The following is a 14,246-nucleotide window of genomic DNA, read 5'->3' on the forward strand; positions in this document are numbered from 1 at the left end:
CTCCTAACAGCGATAAACTGCTTCAAGTGTTGTTTTGAGCTCAAAACATCTTTATCGATCAGAAATGAGTTTTTACGAAGAAAAACACGTTTTAGCTGTGTCAAATGTACTAACATCGTTTCTGAAGTGGTTAGGTTCACCTGTGTGTTAAATGTAGTAAATTGTGTTTTCAGACGGTTTAAGCTGAGAAAAGCCGTTTGCGTATAGTTTTGAGCTCCTCTCTCACTCCTAACAGCGATAAACTGCTTCAAGTGTTGCTTTGAACTGAAAACATCTTTATCGATCAGAAATGAGATTTTACAAAGAAAAACACGTTTTAGCTGTGTAAAATGCACTTCCATCGTGTAATAAACTTTTTTTAGTTGTTTTGGTTCACCTGTGTGTTAAATGTAGTAAAGTGTGTTTTCAGACGGTTTAAGCTGAGAAAAGCCGTTTGCGTATAGTTTTGAGCTCCTCTCTCACTCCTAACAGCGATAAACTGCTTCAAGTGTTGTTTTGAGCTGAAAACATCTTTATCGATCAGAAATGAGTTTTTACTAAGAAAAACACGTTTTAGCTGTGTAAAATGCACTACCATCGTGTAATAAACTTTTCTTAGTTGTTTTGGTTAACCTGTGTGTTAAATGTAGTAAAGTGTGTTTTCAGTCGGTTTAAGCTGAGAAAATTCGTTTGCGTATAGTTTTGAACTGAAAACATCTTTTTCGATCAGAAATGAGTTTTTACGAAGGAAAATACATTGTAGCTGTGTAAAATGCACCACCATCGTGTAATAAACTTTTCTTAGTTGTTTTGGTTCACCTGTGTGTTAAATGTAGTAAAGTGTGTTTTCAGACGGTTTAAGCTGAGAAAAGCCGTTTGCGTATAGTTTTGAGCTCCTCTCTCACTCCTAACAGCGATAAACTGCTTCAAGTGTTGTTTTGAACTGAAAACATCTTTATCGATCAGAAATGAGATTTTACAAAGAAAAACACGTTTTAGCTGTGTAAAATGCACTTCCATCGTGTAATAAACTTTTCTTAGTTGTTTTGGTTCACCTGTGTGTTAAATGTAGTAAAGTGTGTTTTCAGACGGTTTAAACTGAGAAAATTCGTTTGCGTATAGTTTTGAACTGAAAACATCTTTTTCGATCAGAAATGAGTTTTTACGAAGGAAAACACATTTTAGCTGTGTAAAATGCACCACCATCGTGTAATAAACTTTTCTTAGTTGTTTTGGTTCACCTGTATGTTGAATGTAGTAAAGTGTGTTTTCAGACGGTTTAAGCTGAGAAAAGCCGTTTGCGTATAGATTTGAGCTCCTCTCTCACTCCTAACAGCGATAAACTGCTTCAAGTGTTGTTTTGAACTGAAAACATCTTTATCGATCAGAAATGAGTTTTTACGAAGGAAAACACGTTTTAGCTGTGTAATATGCTCTAACATCGTGTAATAAACGTTTGTGAAGTGTTTTGTTTCACTCTTGTGTTAAAGTGTGTTTTCAGACGGTTTAAACTGAGTACAGTTTTGAGCTCCCATTTTACTTCTTACAGCGATAAACTGCTTCAAGTGTTAGGAGCTGAAAGCATCTTTTTTTTCTTCTGAGTCATTAAATGGCACTTTTGTGAAGTACTTTAATGGAACTACACATGTGCCTGTCCAGATTGTAAAGACATTCCTAGGTGGAAAAGTCATTCTAAAAGGGGAGTAAAGTGCAAAAACAATGCAAACAATGATATCAAAGCGCTCTTCTCTCAGCTTTAGAACAGCAATTGAAATATTTTGAAGCAAAAAAACTTTGAAAAATTTTAGGCCCAAAAATATTTTGACCCAGAAAAACTTGGAAAATTTTGGGACCCACAAAAGTTTGACACAATAAAATTTTCGAAAAATTTTAAGACCCGAAATAATTTTGACCAAAAAAAACTCAGAATAGACAATAGAGGCGTTTGCACTAATACCAATAATTCCAGAACACTGATCAATTCAATGGGCTGTATTGGTGTGATTTTTGCTATCACATAGGTGAACACCAGAATTTGTTCTCAGACAAAATCTGAGGCATCTGAGACAAAACAGTATGACCACCAGCTACTCCAGAACAGCCAGTCATGGGTGTAAAAGGCCAATCTGTATTGATGAGATTAAAAACGTTTTAGATCATTGATGGCTTTTTTCCAGAGTACCAACATAGTGTTTGTCTTGATGTGACTCTACAGTTGGTGATTATATGGCTGGATTCACCAAATCAAATTTGAGAATTTCAGAACCCAAAAAAACATAGAAAAATTTCCGATCCCAAAAAAAATCTTCGAAAAATTTTGGGACTCAAAATATTTTGACCTCAAAATATCTTCGAAAAATTTTGGGCCCAAAAAAAGTTTGACCCAAAAAAAACTTCAAAAAATTTTGAGACCAAAAAAATTTAGAAATTTTTTTAGGCCCAACCAATTTGGACACTCAAAAACTCAGAATAGACAACAGAGGTTTTTGCACTTAAACCAATAATACCCGAACACTGAACAATTCAATGGGCTGTATGGGTGTGATTTTTGCTATCACACAGGTGAAAAACCCCATCCTTTCAGAAGACCAGAACTTGTTCTCAGGCAAAATCTGAGGCATCTGAGACAAAACAGTATGACCACCATCTACTCCAGTCATGGGTGTAAAAGGCCAATCTGTATTGATGAGATTAAAAACGTTTTAGATGATTGATGGCTTTTTTCCAGAGAAAAAAACTTTGAAAAATTTTGGGACCCAAAAAAACTTCTAAAAATTTAGGGACCCAAAAAAAATTGGACCCGAAAAAGTTTTGACACAAAAAAACGTTGAAAAATTTCGGAACCCAAAAAAACGTTGAAAAATTTTGGGACCCAAAAAACGTTGAAAAATTTTGCGACCTAAAATATTTTGATATAAAATTAGTTAGAAACATTTTTAGACCCGAAAAAAGTTTGACCCAAAAAAACTTCAAAAAATTTTGAGACCCAAAAAACACTTTGAAAAATTTTAAGACCAAAAAAATGTTGAGACCCGAAAAAATTTGTATGGGTGTGATTTTTGCTATCACACAGATGAAGAACCCTATCCTTTCAGAAGACCAGAACTTGTTCTCAGGCAAAATCTGAGGCATCTGAGACAAAACAGTATGACCACCAGCTACTCCAGAACAGCCAGTCATGGGTGTAAAAGGCCAATCTGTATTGATGAGATTAAAAACGTTTTAGATGATTGATGGCTTTTTTCCAGAGTACCAACATAGTGTTTGTCTTGATGTGACTTGACAGTCTGTGATTATATGGCTGGATCACAGCAAAAAGTGGTATATTGACAGAAAAAAAAATGTTTTTGCTATTTACATGCTTCTTAAAGAAAATGTGAAACTATGTAATGTTAATGCAGCGGATATGGCTTTTAGGAAACTTGTTATCCAGTTTGAGGTGCTGTATGACACTGCAAAAGTGTCTTTTAATGTACATCTGCTGACACAAATTGCAGTTAGCCATAGGAAATGGGGTCCTTTGTGGGCAACTTCCACCTTTTCTTCTGAGTTATTAAGTGGCACTCTTGTAAAGTACTTCAGTGGAACTACACATGTGCCTGTCCAGATTGTAAAGACATTCTTAGGTGGAAAAGTCTATATAAAAGGGGAGAAAAGTGCATAAAGTATGCAAACAATGATATCAAAGATCTCCTCTCTCAGCTTCTCTCAGCTTTAAAAAATTTTGTCCCAAAAAAACTTGAAAGAATTTTGTACCTAAAAAATTTTGTCCCAAAAAAACATCGAAATATTTTGGGACCCAAAAAAATCTTCGAAAAATTTTGGGACCCAAAAAAACGTTGCAAAATTTTGCGACCCAAAAAATTTTGACATGAAATTAGTTAGAAAAATTTTTAGACCCGAAAAAATTTTGACAAAAAAACATCGAAAAATTTTGGGACCCAAAAAAATTTTGACCTAAAATAACTTTGACTTCAAAATATCTTCGAAAAATTTGGGACCCAAAATAACTTTGAAAAATTTTGAGACCCGAAAAAATGTAAAAAAAAATTGGGACACAAAAAAACTTTGAAAAATTTTAGACCCAAAAAAATTTTGACACAAAAAAACTTCAAAAAATTTCGGAACTCAAAAAAATCTTCGAAAAATTTTGACCTAAAATAATTTTGACCTCCAATTATCTTCGAAAAATGATTGGCTCAAAAAAAAATTTGACCTAAAATAATTTTGACCTCAAAATATCTTCGAAAAATCTTGGGACCAAAAAAAACTTCGAAAAATTTTGGGACCCAAAAAAACTTTGAAAAATTTTGGGACCCAACAAAACTTTGAAAATTTTTGGGATCCAACAAAACTTAAAAAAATTTTTGGACCCAAAAAATTTTGACACAAAAATTCTCAGAATAGACAACAGAGGTTTTTGCACTAATACCAATAATACCCGAACACTGAACAATTCAATGGGCTGTATGGGTGTGATTTTTGCTATCACACAGTTGAAGGACCCAATCCTTTCAGTAGACCAGAACTTGTTCTCAGGCAAAATCTGAGGCATCTGAGACAAACCAGTTTGACCACCAGCTACTCCAGATCAGCCAGTTATGAGTGAGTATTGATTAGATTAAAACGTTTTAGATGATTGATGGCTTTTTTTCCAGAATACCAACATAGTGTTTGTCTTGATGTGTCTTGACAGTCAGTGATTATATGGCTGGATTCACCAAATCACAGCAAAAAGTTGTATATAGACAGAAAAACAAACACTGTTGGCCAAAAATTGCTCGCAGTCCAGCCTCCTGTAGAGTTCACCAGAACACCACAATCATTACATGATTGTAAATTTAGAGTGGAGGTAATTTCTTCTTTTCTTTTCATTGCAACTTCTAAATGGTTTTCTAATGAAGAAGTTCTATAATCATTTCTTTCTTTTAGTTTTTGCTATGCACATGCTTCTTAAAGAAAATGTGAAACTATTAACATTACATACTTTCATATTTTCTTGAAGAAGCATGTGCATAGCAAAAACTATTCCAGTACTACAAAACAGATTCCAGTACTTCTTAATTGGAACACCATTTAGAAGTGGCAATGAATAGAAAAGAAGAACTGACCTCTACTCTGAAGCTTTCCAGAATGTACAATCATGTAATAATCGTAGTGTTCTGGTAAACTCTACAAAAATGTCTTTTTTTCTACCTATATCTCACTTTTGGCTGTGATTTGGTGAATCCAGTCATATAATCACAGACTGTCGAGACAAACACTTTGTTGGTACTCTGGAAAAAAGCCATCAATCATCCAAAACGTTTTTAATTTCATCAATTTCAGATTGGCCTTTTACACTCATGACTGGCTGATCTGGAGTAGCTGGTGGTCATACTGTTTTGTCTCAGATGCCTCAGATTTTGACTGAGAAGAAGTTCTGGTCTTCTGAAAGGATTTGGGTCCCAAAATTTTTTTAAAAAATTTTGAGGTCAAATTTTTTTGGGTCTCAAAATTTTTCGAAGATTTTTTAAGGTCAATTTTTTTTTGGGTCCCAAAATTTGTTGAAGATTTTTTTGGGTCCCAAAATTTTTCAAAGTTTTTTTGGGGCAAAAAATTTTCGGGTTTCAAAATTTTTCAAAGTTATTTTGGGTCCCAAAATTTTTAGGGTCCCAAAATTTTCAAGTTTGTTTGGGTCGAAATGTTTTTGGGTCCCAAAATTTTTCGAAGTGTTTTTGGGTCCCAAAATTTTTCAAAATGTTTTTGGGTCCCAAAAATTTTACGAAGTGTTTTTGGGTCAAATTTTTTTTGGGTCCCAAAATTTGTCAAAGTTTTTTTGGGTCCCAAAATTTTTCAAAGTTTTTTTGGGTCCCAAAATTTTTAGGGTCCCAAAATTTTCAAGTTTGTTTGGGTCAAAATGTTTTTGGGTTCCAAAATTTTTCGAAGTGTTTTTGGGTCCCAAAATTTTTCAAAATGTTTTTGGGTCCCAAAAATTTTACGAAGTGTTTTTGGGTCAAAATTTTTTTGGGTCCCAAAATTTGTCAAAGTTTTTTTGGGTCCCAAAATTTTTCAAAGTTTTTTTGGGTCCCAAAATTTTTCAAAGTTTTTTTCGGTCAAAATGTTTTTGGGCACAACATTTTTCAAAGTTTTTTTGGGTCAAAATTATTTTGGGTCCTAAATTTTTTTCGAAATTTATTTGGGTCAAAATTTTTTGGGGCCAAATTTTTTTCAAAATTTTTTTTGGGTCCCAAAATTTTTCGAAGTTTTTTTGGTTCGAAATTTTTTAGGGTCTCAAAATTTTTCTAAATTTTTTCGCATCTCAAAATTTTTTTGGGCTCAACATTTTTTGAAGTTTATTTGGGTCAAAATTATTTTGGGTTCCAAATTTTTTCGAAGTATTTTTGGGTCAAATTTTTTATAAACAAAATTTTTTTCAAAGTTTGTTTGGATCCCAATTTTTTTTGAAGTTTTTTTAGGTCCCAAAATTTTTTGAAGTATTTTTGGGTCAAATTTTTTTCGGATCTCAAAATTTTTCAAATTTTTTTTTTGTCAAAATTGTTTTTTTTTTTTTTTGTTTTTTTCGGTCCCAACATTTTTCAAAGATTTTATCGGGTCTCACGATTTTTTGGTTTCATGGGTCAATATTTTTTGGGTCCCAAAATTTTTCAAAGTTTTTTTGGGTCCCAAAATTTTTCAATGTTTTTTTGGGTCCCAAAATTTTTCAATGTTTTTTTGGGTCCCAAAATTTTTCAATGTTTTTTTGGGTCAAAATTTTTTCGAAGTTTTTTTGGGTCAAAATTATTTTGGGTCCTAAATTTTTTCAAAATTTATTTGGGTGAAAATGTTTTTGGGCCAACATTTTTTCAAAGTTTTTTTGGGTCAAAATTTTTTGAAGTTTATTTGGGTCAAAATTACTTTTGGTTCCAAATTTTTTCGAAGTTTTTTTGGGTCAAAATTTTTTTTAAACAAAAATTGTTCAGTTTGTTTGGGTCCCAAAAGTTTTTGAAGTTTTTTTGGGTCAAAATTTTTTTGGGTCCCAAAATTTTTCAAAGTTTGTTTGGATCCCAAAATTTTTTGAAGTTTTTTTAGGTCCCAAAATGTTTTTTGGGTCAAAATTTTTTCGGATCTCAAAATTTTTCAATGTTTTTTTAGGTCAAAATTGTTTTTTTTTTTTGTTTTTTTGTGTCCCAAAATTTTTCAAAGATTTTATTGGGTCTCAAAATTTTTTGGTTTCATGGGTCAATATTTTTTGGGTCCCAAATTTCAAAGTTTTTTTGGGTCCCAAAATTTTTCAAAGTTTTTTTGGGTCCCAAAATGTTTCAAAGTTTTTTTGGGTCAAAATTTTTTCGAAGTTTTTTTGGGTCAAAATTATTTTGGGTCCTAAATTTTTTCGAAATTTATTTGGGTCAAAATGTTTTTGGGCCATAATTTTTTCAAAGTTTTTTTTGGGTCCCAATATTTTTCGAAGTTTTTTTGGGTCAAAATTATTTAGGGTCCTAAATTTTTTCGAAATTTATTTGGGTCAAAATATTTTTGGGCCAAAATTTTTTCAAAGTTTTTTTCGGTCCCAAAATTTTTCAAAGTTTTTTTGGGTCAAAATTATTTTTGGTTCCAAATTTTTTCGAAGTTTTTTTGGGTCAAATTTTTTTTAAAACAAAAATTGTTCAGTTTGTTTGGGTCCCAAAAGTTTTTGAAGTTTTTTTGGCCAAAATTATTTTGGGTCCCAAAATTTTTCGAAGTTTTTTTGGGTCAAAATTTTTTGGGTCCCAAAATTTTTCAAAGATTTTTTCGGATCGCAAAATTTTTCAGTTTCATGCGTCAAAATGTTTTGGGTCCCAAAATTTTCCAAAGTTTTATTTCGGTCAAATTTTTTTAATTGCTGTTCTAAAGCTGACAGAAGAGATCTTTGATATCATTGTTTGCTTTCTTCATGCACTTTTCTCCCTGTTTAGATAGACTTTTTCACCTAAGAATGACTTAACAATCTGGACAGGCACATGTGTAGTTCCATCTTATATATGTACAATAGACTTGTTTCTGTTTTGCAACCTGTTGTTGCATCCGAGTGGTAATATACAGGAAACAACTGTAATGCTCGCACTTTGTTACTGGAGGATCATTAAAGGCTTTCAGTGGTTAGGTTGTGCGATACAGGCACTGTGTTTAGAAGCAGTGCCAAAGACCCTTACCCATTCAGATATTCAGATTTGGTAGTGATTCACAGTTTTTTTGGGTCCCAAATATTTTCGAAGATTGTTTTGGGTCCCAAATTTTTTCTAAATTTTTTTGGTCAAAATTTTTGTTGGTCCCAAAACTTTTCAAACTTTTTTTGGGTCTCAAAATTTTTCGAAATTTTTTCGGGAATCAAAATTTTTTTGGGCCCATAATTTTTCTAAGTTTTTGCGCCCAAAATTTTTCAAAGTTTTTTTGAGTCGCAAAATTTTTCTACGTTTTTTTGGGTCAAAATTTTTTGGGTCTCAAAATTTTTCAAAGATTTTTTGAGGTCAAATTTTTTCGGGTCCCAAAATTTTCCGAAGATTTTTTAAGGTCAAAATTGTTTTGGGTCCCAAAATTTGTTGAAGATTTTTTTAGGTCCCGAAATTTTTCGATGTTTTTTGGGTCAAAATTTTTTCAGGTCTCAAAATTTTTCGAAGTTTTTTCGTGTCAAAATTTTTTGGGTCCCAAAATTTTTCAAAGTTTTTTTGGGTCAAAATTATTTTGGGTCCTAATTTTTTTCTAAATTTATTTGGGCCAAAATTTTTTCAAAGTTTTTTTTGGGTCCCAAAATTCTTCGAAGTTTTTTTGGGTCGAAATTTTTTAGGGTCTCAAAATTTTTCTAAATTTTTTTGCGTCTCAAATTTTTTTGAGATCAAAATATTTTGAAGTTTATTTGGGTCAAAATTATTTTGGAAATTTTTTCGGATCTCAAAATTTTTCAAATTTTTTTTTTGTCAAAATTGTTTTTTTTTTTTTGTTTTTTTCGGTCCCAACATTTTTCAAAGATTTTATCGGGTCTCACGATTTTTTGGTTTCATGGGTCAATATTTTTTGGGTCCCAAAATTTTTCAAAGTTTTTTTGGGTCCCAAAATTTTTCAATGTTTTTTTGGGTCCCAAAATTTTTCAATGTTTTTTTGGGTCCCAAAATTTTTCAATGTTTTTTTGGGTCAAAATTTTTTCGAAGTTTTTTTGGGTCAAAATTATTTTGGGTCCTAAATTTTTTCAAAATTTATTTGGGTGAAAATGTTTTTGGGCCAACATTTTTTCAAAGTTTTTTTGGGTCAAAATTTTTTGAAGTTTATTTGGGTCAAAATTACTTTTGGTTCCAAATTTTTTCGAAGTTTTTTTGGGTCAAAATTTTTTTTAAACAAAAATTGTTCAGTTTGTTTGGGTCCCAAAAGTTTTTGAAGTTTTTTTGGGTCAAAATTTTTTTGGGTCCCAAAATTTTTCAAAGTTTGTTTGGATCCCAAAATTTTTTGAAGTTTTTTTAGGTCCCAAAATGTTTTTTGGGTCAAAATTTTTTCGGATCTCAAAATTTTTCAATGTTTTTTTAGGTCAAAATTGTTTTTTTTTTTGTTTTTTTGTGTCCCAAAATTTTTCAAAGATTTTATTGGGTCTCAAAATTTTTTGGTTTCATGGGTCAATATTTTTTGGGTCCCAAATTTCAAAGTTTTTTTGGGTCCCAAAATTTTTCAAAGTTTTTTTGGGTCCCAAAATGTTTCAAAGTTTTTTTGGGTCAAAATTTTTTCGAAGTTTTTTTGGGTCAAAATTATTTTGGGTCCTAAATTTTTTCGAAATTTATTTGGGTCAAAATGTTTTTGGGCCATAATTTTTTCAAAGTTTTTTTTGGGTCCCAATATTTTTCGAAGTTTTTTTGGGTCAAAATTATTTAGGGTCCTAAATTTTTTCGAAATTTATTTGGGTCAAAATATTTTTGGGCCAAAATTTTTTCAAAGTTTTTTTCGGTCCCAAAATTTTTCAAAGTTTTTTTGGGTCAAAATTATTTTTGGTTCCAAATTTTTTCGAAGTTTTTTTGGGTCAAATTTTTTTTAAAACAAAAATTGTTCAGTTTGTTTGGGTCCCAAAAGTTTTTGAAGTTTTTTTGGCCAAAATTATTTTGGGTCCCAAAATTTTTCGAAGTTTTTTTGGGTCAAAATTTTTTGGGTCCCAAAATTTTTCAAAGATTTTTTCGGATCGCAAAATTTTTCAGTTTCATGCGTCAAAATGTTTTGGGTCCCAAAATTTTCCAAAGTTTTATTTCGGTCAAATTTTTTTAATTGCTGTTCTAAAGCTGACAGAAGAGATCTTTGATATCATTGTTTGCTTTCTTCATGCACTTTTCTCCCTGTTTAGATAGACTTTTTCACCTAAGAATGACTTAACAATCTGGACAGGCACATGTGTAGTTCCATCTTATATATGTACAATAGACTTGTTTCTGTTTTGCAACCTGTTGTTGCATCCGAGTGGTAATATACAGGAAACAACTGTAATGCTCGCACTTTGTTACTGGAGGATCATTAAAGGCTTTCAGTGGTTAGGTTGTGCGATACAGGCACTGTGTTTAGAAGCAGTGCCAAAGACCCTTACCCATTCAGATATTCAGATTTGGTAGTGATTCACAGTTTTTTTGGGTCCCAAATATTTTCGAAGATTGTTTTGGGTCCCAAATTTTTTCTAAATTTTTTTGGTCAAAATTTTTGTTGGTCCCAAAACTTTTCAAACTTTTTTTGGGTCTCAAAATTTTTCGAAATTTTTTCGGGAATCAAAATTTTTTTGGGCCCATAATTTTTCTAAGTTTTTTGCGCCCAAAATTTTTCAAAGTTTTTTTGAGTCGCAAAATTTTTCTACGTTTTTTTGGGTCAAAATTTTTTGGGTCTCAAAATTTTTCAAAGTTTTTTTGGGTCAAAATTTTTTGGGTCCCAAAATTTTTCAAAGATTTTTTCGGATCGCAAAATTTTTTAGTTTCATGCGTCAAAATGTTTTGGGTCCCAAAATTTTCCAAAGTTTTATTTCGGTAAAAAATTTTTAATTGCTGTTCTAAAGCTGACAGAAGAGATCTTTGATATCATTGTTTGCATTCTTTATGCACTTTTCTCCCCGTTTAGACTTTTTCACCTAAGAATGACAATCTGGACAGGCACATGTGTAGTTCCATCTTATATATGTACAATAGACTTGTTTCTGTTTTGCAACCTGTTGTTGCATCCGAGTGGTAATATACAGGAAACAACTGTAATGCTCGCACTTTGTTACTGGAGGATCATTAAAGGCTTTCAGTGGTTAGGTTGTGCGATACAGGCACTGTGTTTAGAAGCAGTGCCAAAGACCCTTACCCATTCAGATATTCAGATTTGGTAGTGATTCACAGTTTTTTTGGGTCCCAAATATTTTCGAAGATTGTTTTGGGTCCCAAATTTTTTCTAAATTTTTTTGGTCAAAATTTTTGTTGGTCCCAAAACTTTTCAAACTTTTTTTGGGTCTCAAAATTTTTCGAAATTTTTTCGGGAATCAAAATTTTTTTGGGCCCATAATTTTTCTAAGTTTTTTGCGCCCAAAATTTTTCAAAGTTTTTTTGAGTCGCAAAATTTTTCTAAGTTTTTTTGGGTCAAAATTTTTCAAAGATTTTTTGAGGTCAAATTTTTTCGGGTCCCAAAATTTTCCCAAGATTTTTTAAGGTCAAAATTGTTTTGGGTCCCAAAATTTGTTGAAGATTTTTTTAGGTCCCGAAATTTTTCGATGTTTTTTGGGTCAAAATTTTTTCAGGTCTCAAAATTTTTCGAAGTTTTTTCGTGTCAAAATTTTTTGGGTCCCAAAATTTTTCAAAGTTTTTTTGGGTCAAAATTAATTTGGGTCCAAATTTTTTTCTAAATTTATTTGGGTCAAAACTTTTTTTGGGCCAAAATTTTTTCAAAGTTTTTTTTGGGTCCCAAAATTCTTCGAAGTTTTTTTGGGTCGAAATTTTTTAGGGTCTCAAAATTTTTCTAAATTTTTTTGCGTCTTTTGAGATCAAAATTTTTTGAAGTTTATTTGGGTCAAAATTATTTTGGGTTCCAAATTTTTTCGAAGTTTTTTTGGGTCAAATTTTTTTAAAACAAATTTTTTTCAAAGTTTGTTTGGATCCCAAAATGTTTTGAAGTTTTTTAGGTCCCAAAATTTTTCGAAGTGTTTTTGGGTCAAAATTTTTTCGAATCTCAAAATTTTTCAAAGTTTTTTTAGGTCAAAATTGTTTTTTTTTTTTTGTTTTTTTGGGTCCCAAAATTTTTCAAAGATTTTATCGTGTCTCAAATTTTTTTGGTTTCATGGGTCAATATTTATTGGGTCCCAAAATTTTTCAAAGTTTTTTTGGGTCCCAAAATTTTTCAAAGTTTTTTTGGGTTAAAATTTTTTCGAAGTTTTTTTGGGTCACAATTATTTTGGGTCGTAAATTTTTTCGAAATTTATTTGGGTCAAAATGTTTTTGGGCCAAAATTTTTTCAAAGTTTTTTTTGGGTCACAATATTTTTCGAAGTTTTTTGGTTCAAATTTTTTTTGGGCTCAAAATTTTTTGAAGTTTATTTTGGGTCAAAATTATTTTGGGTTCCAAATTTTTTCGAAGATTTTTTTGGTCCCAAAATTTTTCTAAGTTTTTTTGGGTCGCAAAATTTTCCAAAGTTTTTTTGGGTCAAAATTATTTTGGGTCCCAAAATTTTTCCAATTTTTTTGGGTCCCAAAACTTTTCGAAGTTTTTTTGGGTCCCAAAATTTTTCAAAGTTTTATTAGGTCCCAAAATTTTTCGAAATGTTTTTGGGTCAAAATTTTTTCGGATCTCAAAATTTTTCAAAGTTTTTTTGGGTCAAAATTGTTTTAGGGTCTCAAAATTTTTCTAAATTTTTTCGCTTCTCAAAAGCTTTTTTTGGCTCAAAATTTTTTAAAATTTATTTGGGTCAAAATTATTTTGGGTTCCAAATTTTTTCGAAGTTTTTTTGGGTCAAATTTTTTTAAAAACAAAAATTTTTCAAAGTTTGTTTGGATCCCAAAATTTTTCGAAATTTTTTTAGGTCCCAAAATTTTTCAACGTGTTTTTGGGTCAAAATTTATTCAGGTCTCAAAAATTTTCGAAGTTTTTTTGTGTTTGTGATTTTTCGGTCCCAAAATTTTTCAGTTTCTTGGGTCAACATTTTTTGGGTTCCAAAATGTTCAAGTTTTTTGGGGTCCCAAAATTTTTCAAAGATTTTTTGGGTCAAAATTTTTTAGGGTCTCAAAATTTTTCTAAATTTTTTCGCGTCTCAAAATTTCTCAAAGTTTTTTTGGGTCAAAATTATTTTGGGTCCTAAATTTTTTCGAAGTTTTTTTTGGGTGAAAATGTTTCAATTGCTGTTCTAAAGCTGAGAGAAGAGATCTTTGCATTGTTTATGCACTTTTCTCCCCTTTTAGATAGACTTTTCCACATAAGAATGTCTTTACAATCTAAACAGCCACATGTGTAGTTCCACTGAAGTACTTCACAAGAGTGCCATTTAATGACTCAGAAGAAAATGTGGAAGTTGCCCACAAAGGACCCCATTTCCTAAGGCTAACTGCAATGTGTGTCAGCAGGTGTACATTAAAAGACACTTTTGCAGTGTCATACAGCACCTCAAACCGAATGACAAATTTCCTAAAAAACATTTTCGCTGCATTAACATTACATAGTTTCACATCTTCTTTAAGAAGCATGTGCATAGCAAAAACTGAAAGAAAGAGATGATTACAGAACTTCTTAATTAGAAAACCATTTAGAAGTCGCAATGAATAAAAAAGAAGAAATTACCTCCACTCTACATTTACGGTCATGTAATGATTGTGGTGTTCTGGTGAACTCTACAGGAGGCTGAACTACGAGCATTTTTTGCCCAACAGTGTTTGTTTTTCTGTCTATATACCACTTTTTGCTGTGATTTGGTGAATCCAGCCATATAATCACCAACTGTCGAGTCACATCAAGACAAACACTATGTTGGTACTCTGGAAAAAAGCCATCAATCATCAAAAACGTTTTTAATCTCATCAATACAGATTGGCCTTTTACACCCATGACTGTTCTGTTCTGGAGTATGTTCTGGAGTATCTGGTGGTCATACTGTTTTGTCTCAGATGTCTCAGATTTTGCCTGAGAACAAGTTCTGGTCTTCTGAAAGGATAGGGTCCTTCACCTGTGTGATAGAAAAAATCACACCCACACAGCCCATTGAATTGATCACTGTTCTGGTATTATTGGTATTAGTGCAAAAACCTTTGTTGTCTATTCTGAGTTTTTTTGTGTCAA

This window comes from Astyanax mexicanus, chromosome 2 (genome assembly GCF_023375975.1).
Source record: "Astyanax mexicanus isolate ESR-SI-001 chromosome 2, AstMex3_surface, whole genome shotgun sequence".
Classification (NCBI taxonomy): Eukaryota; Metazoa; Chordata; class Actinopteri; order Characiformes; family Acestrorhamphidae; genus Astyanax; species Astyanax mexicanus.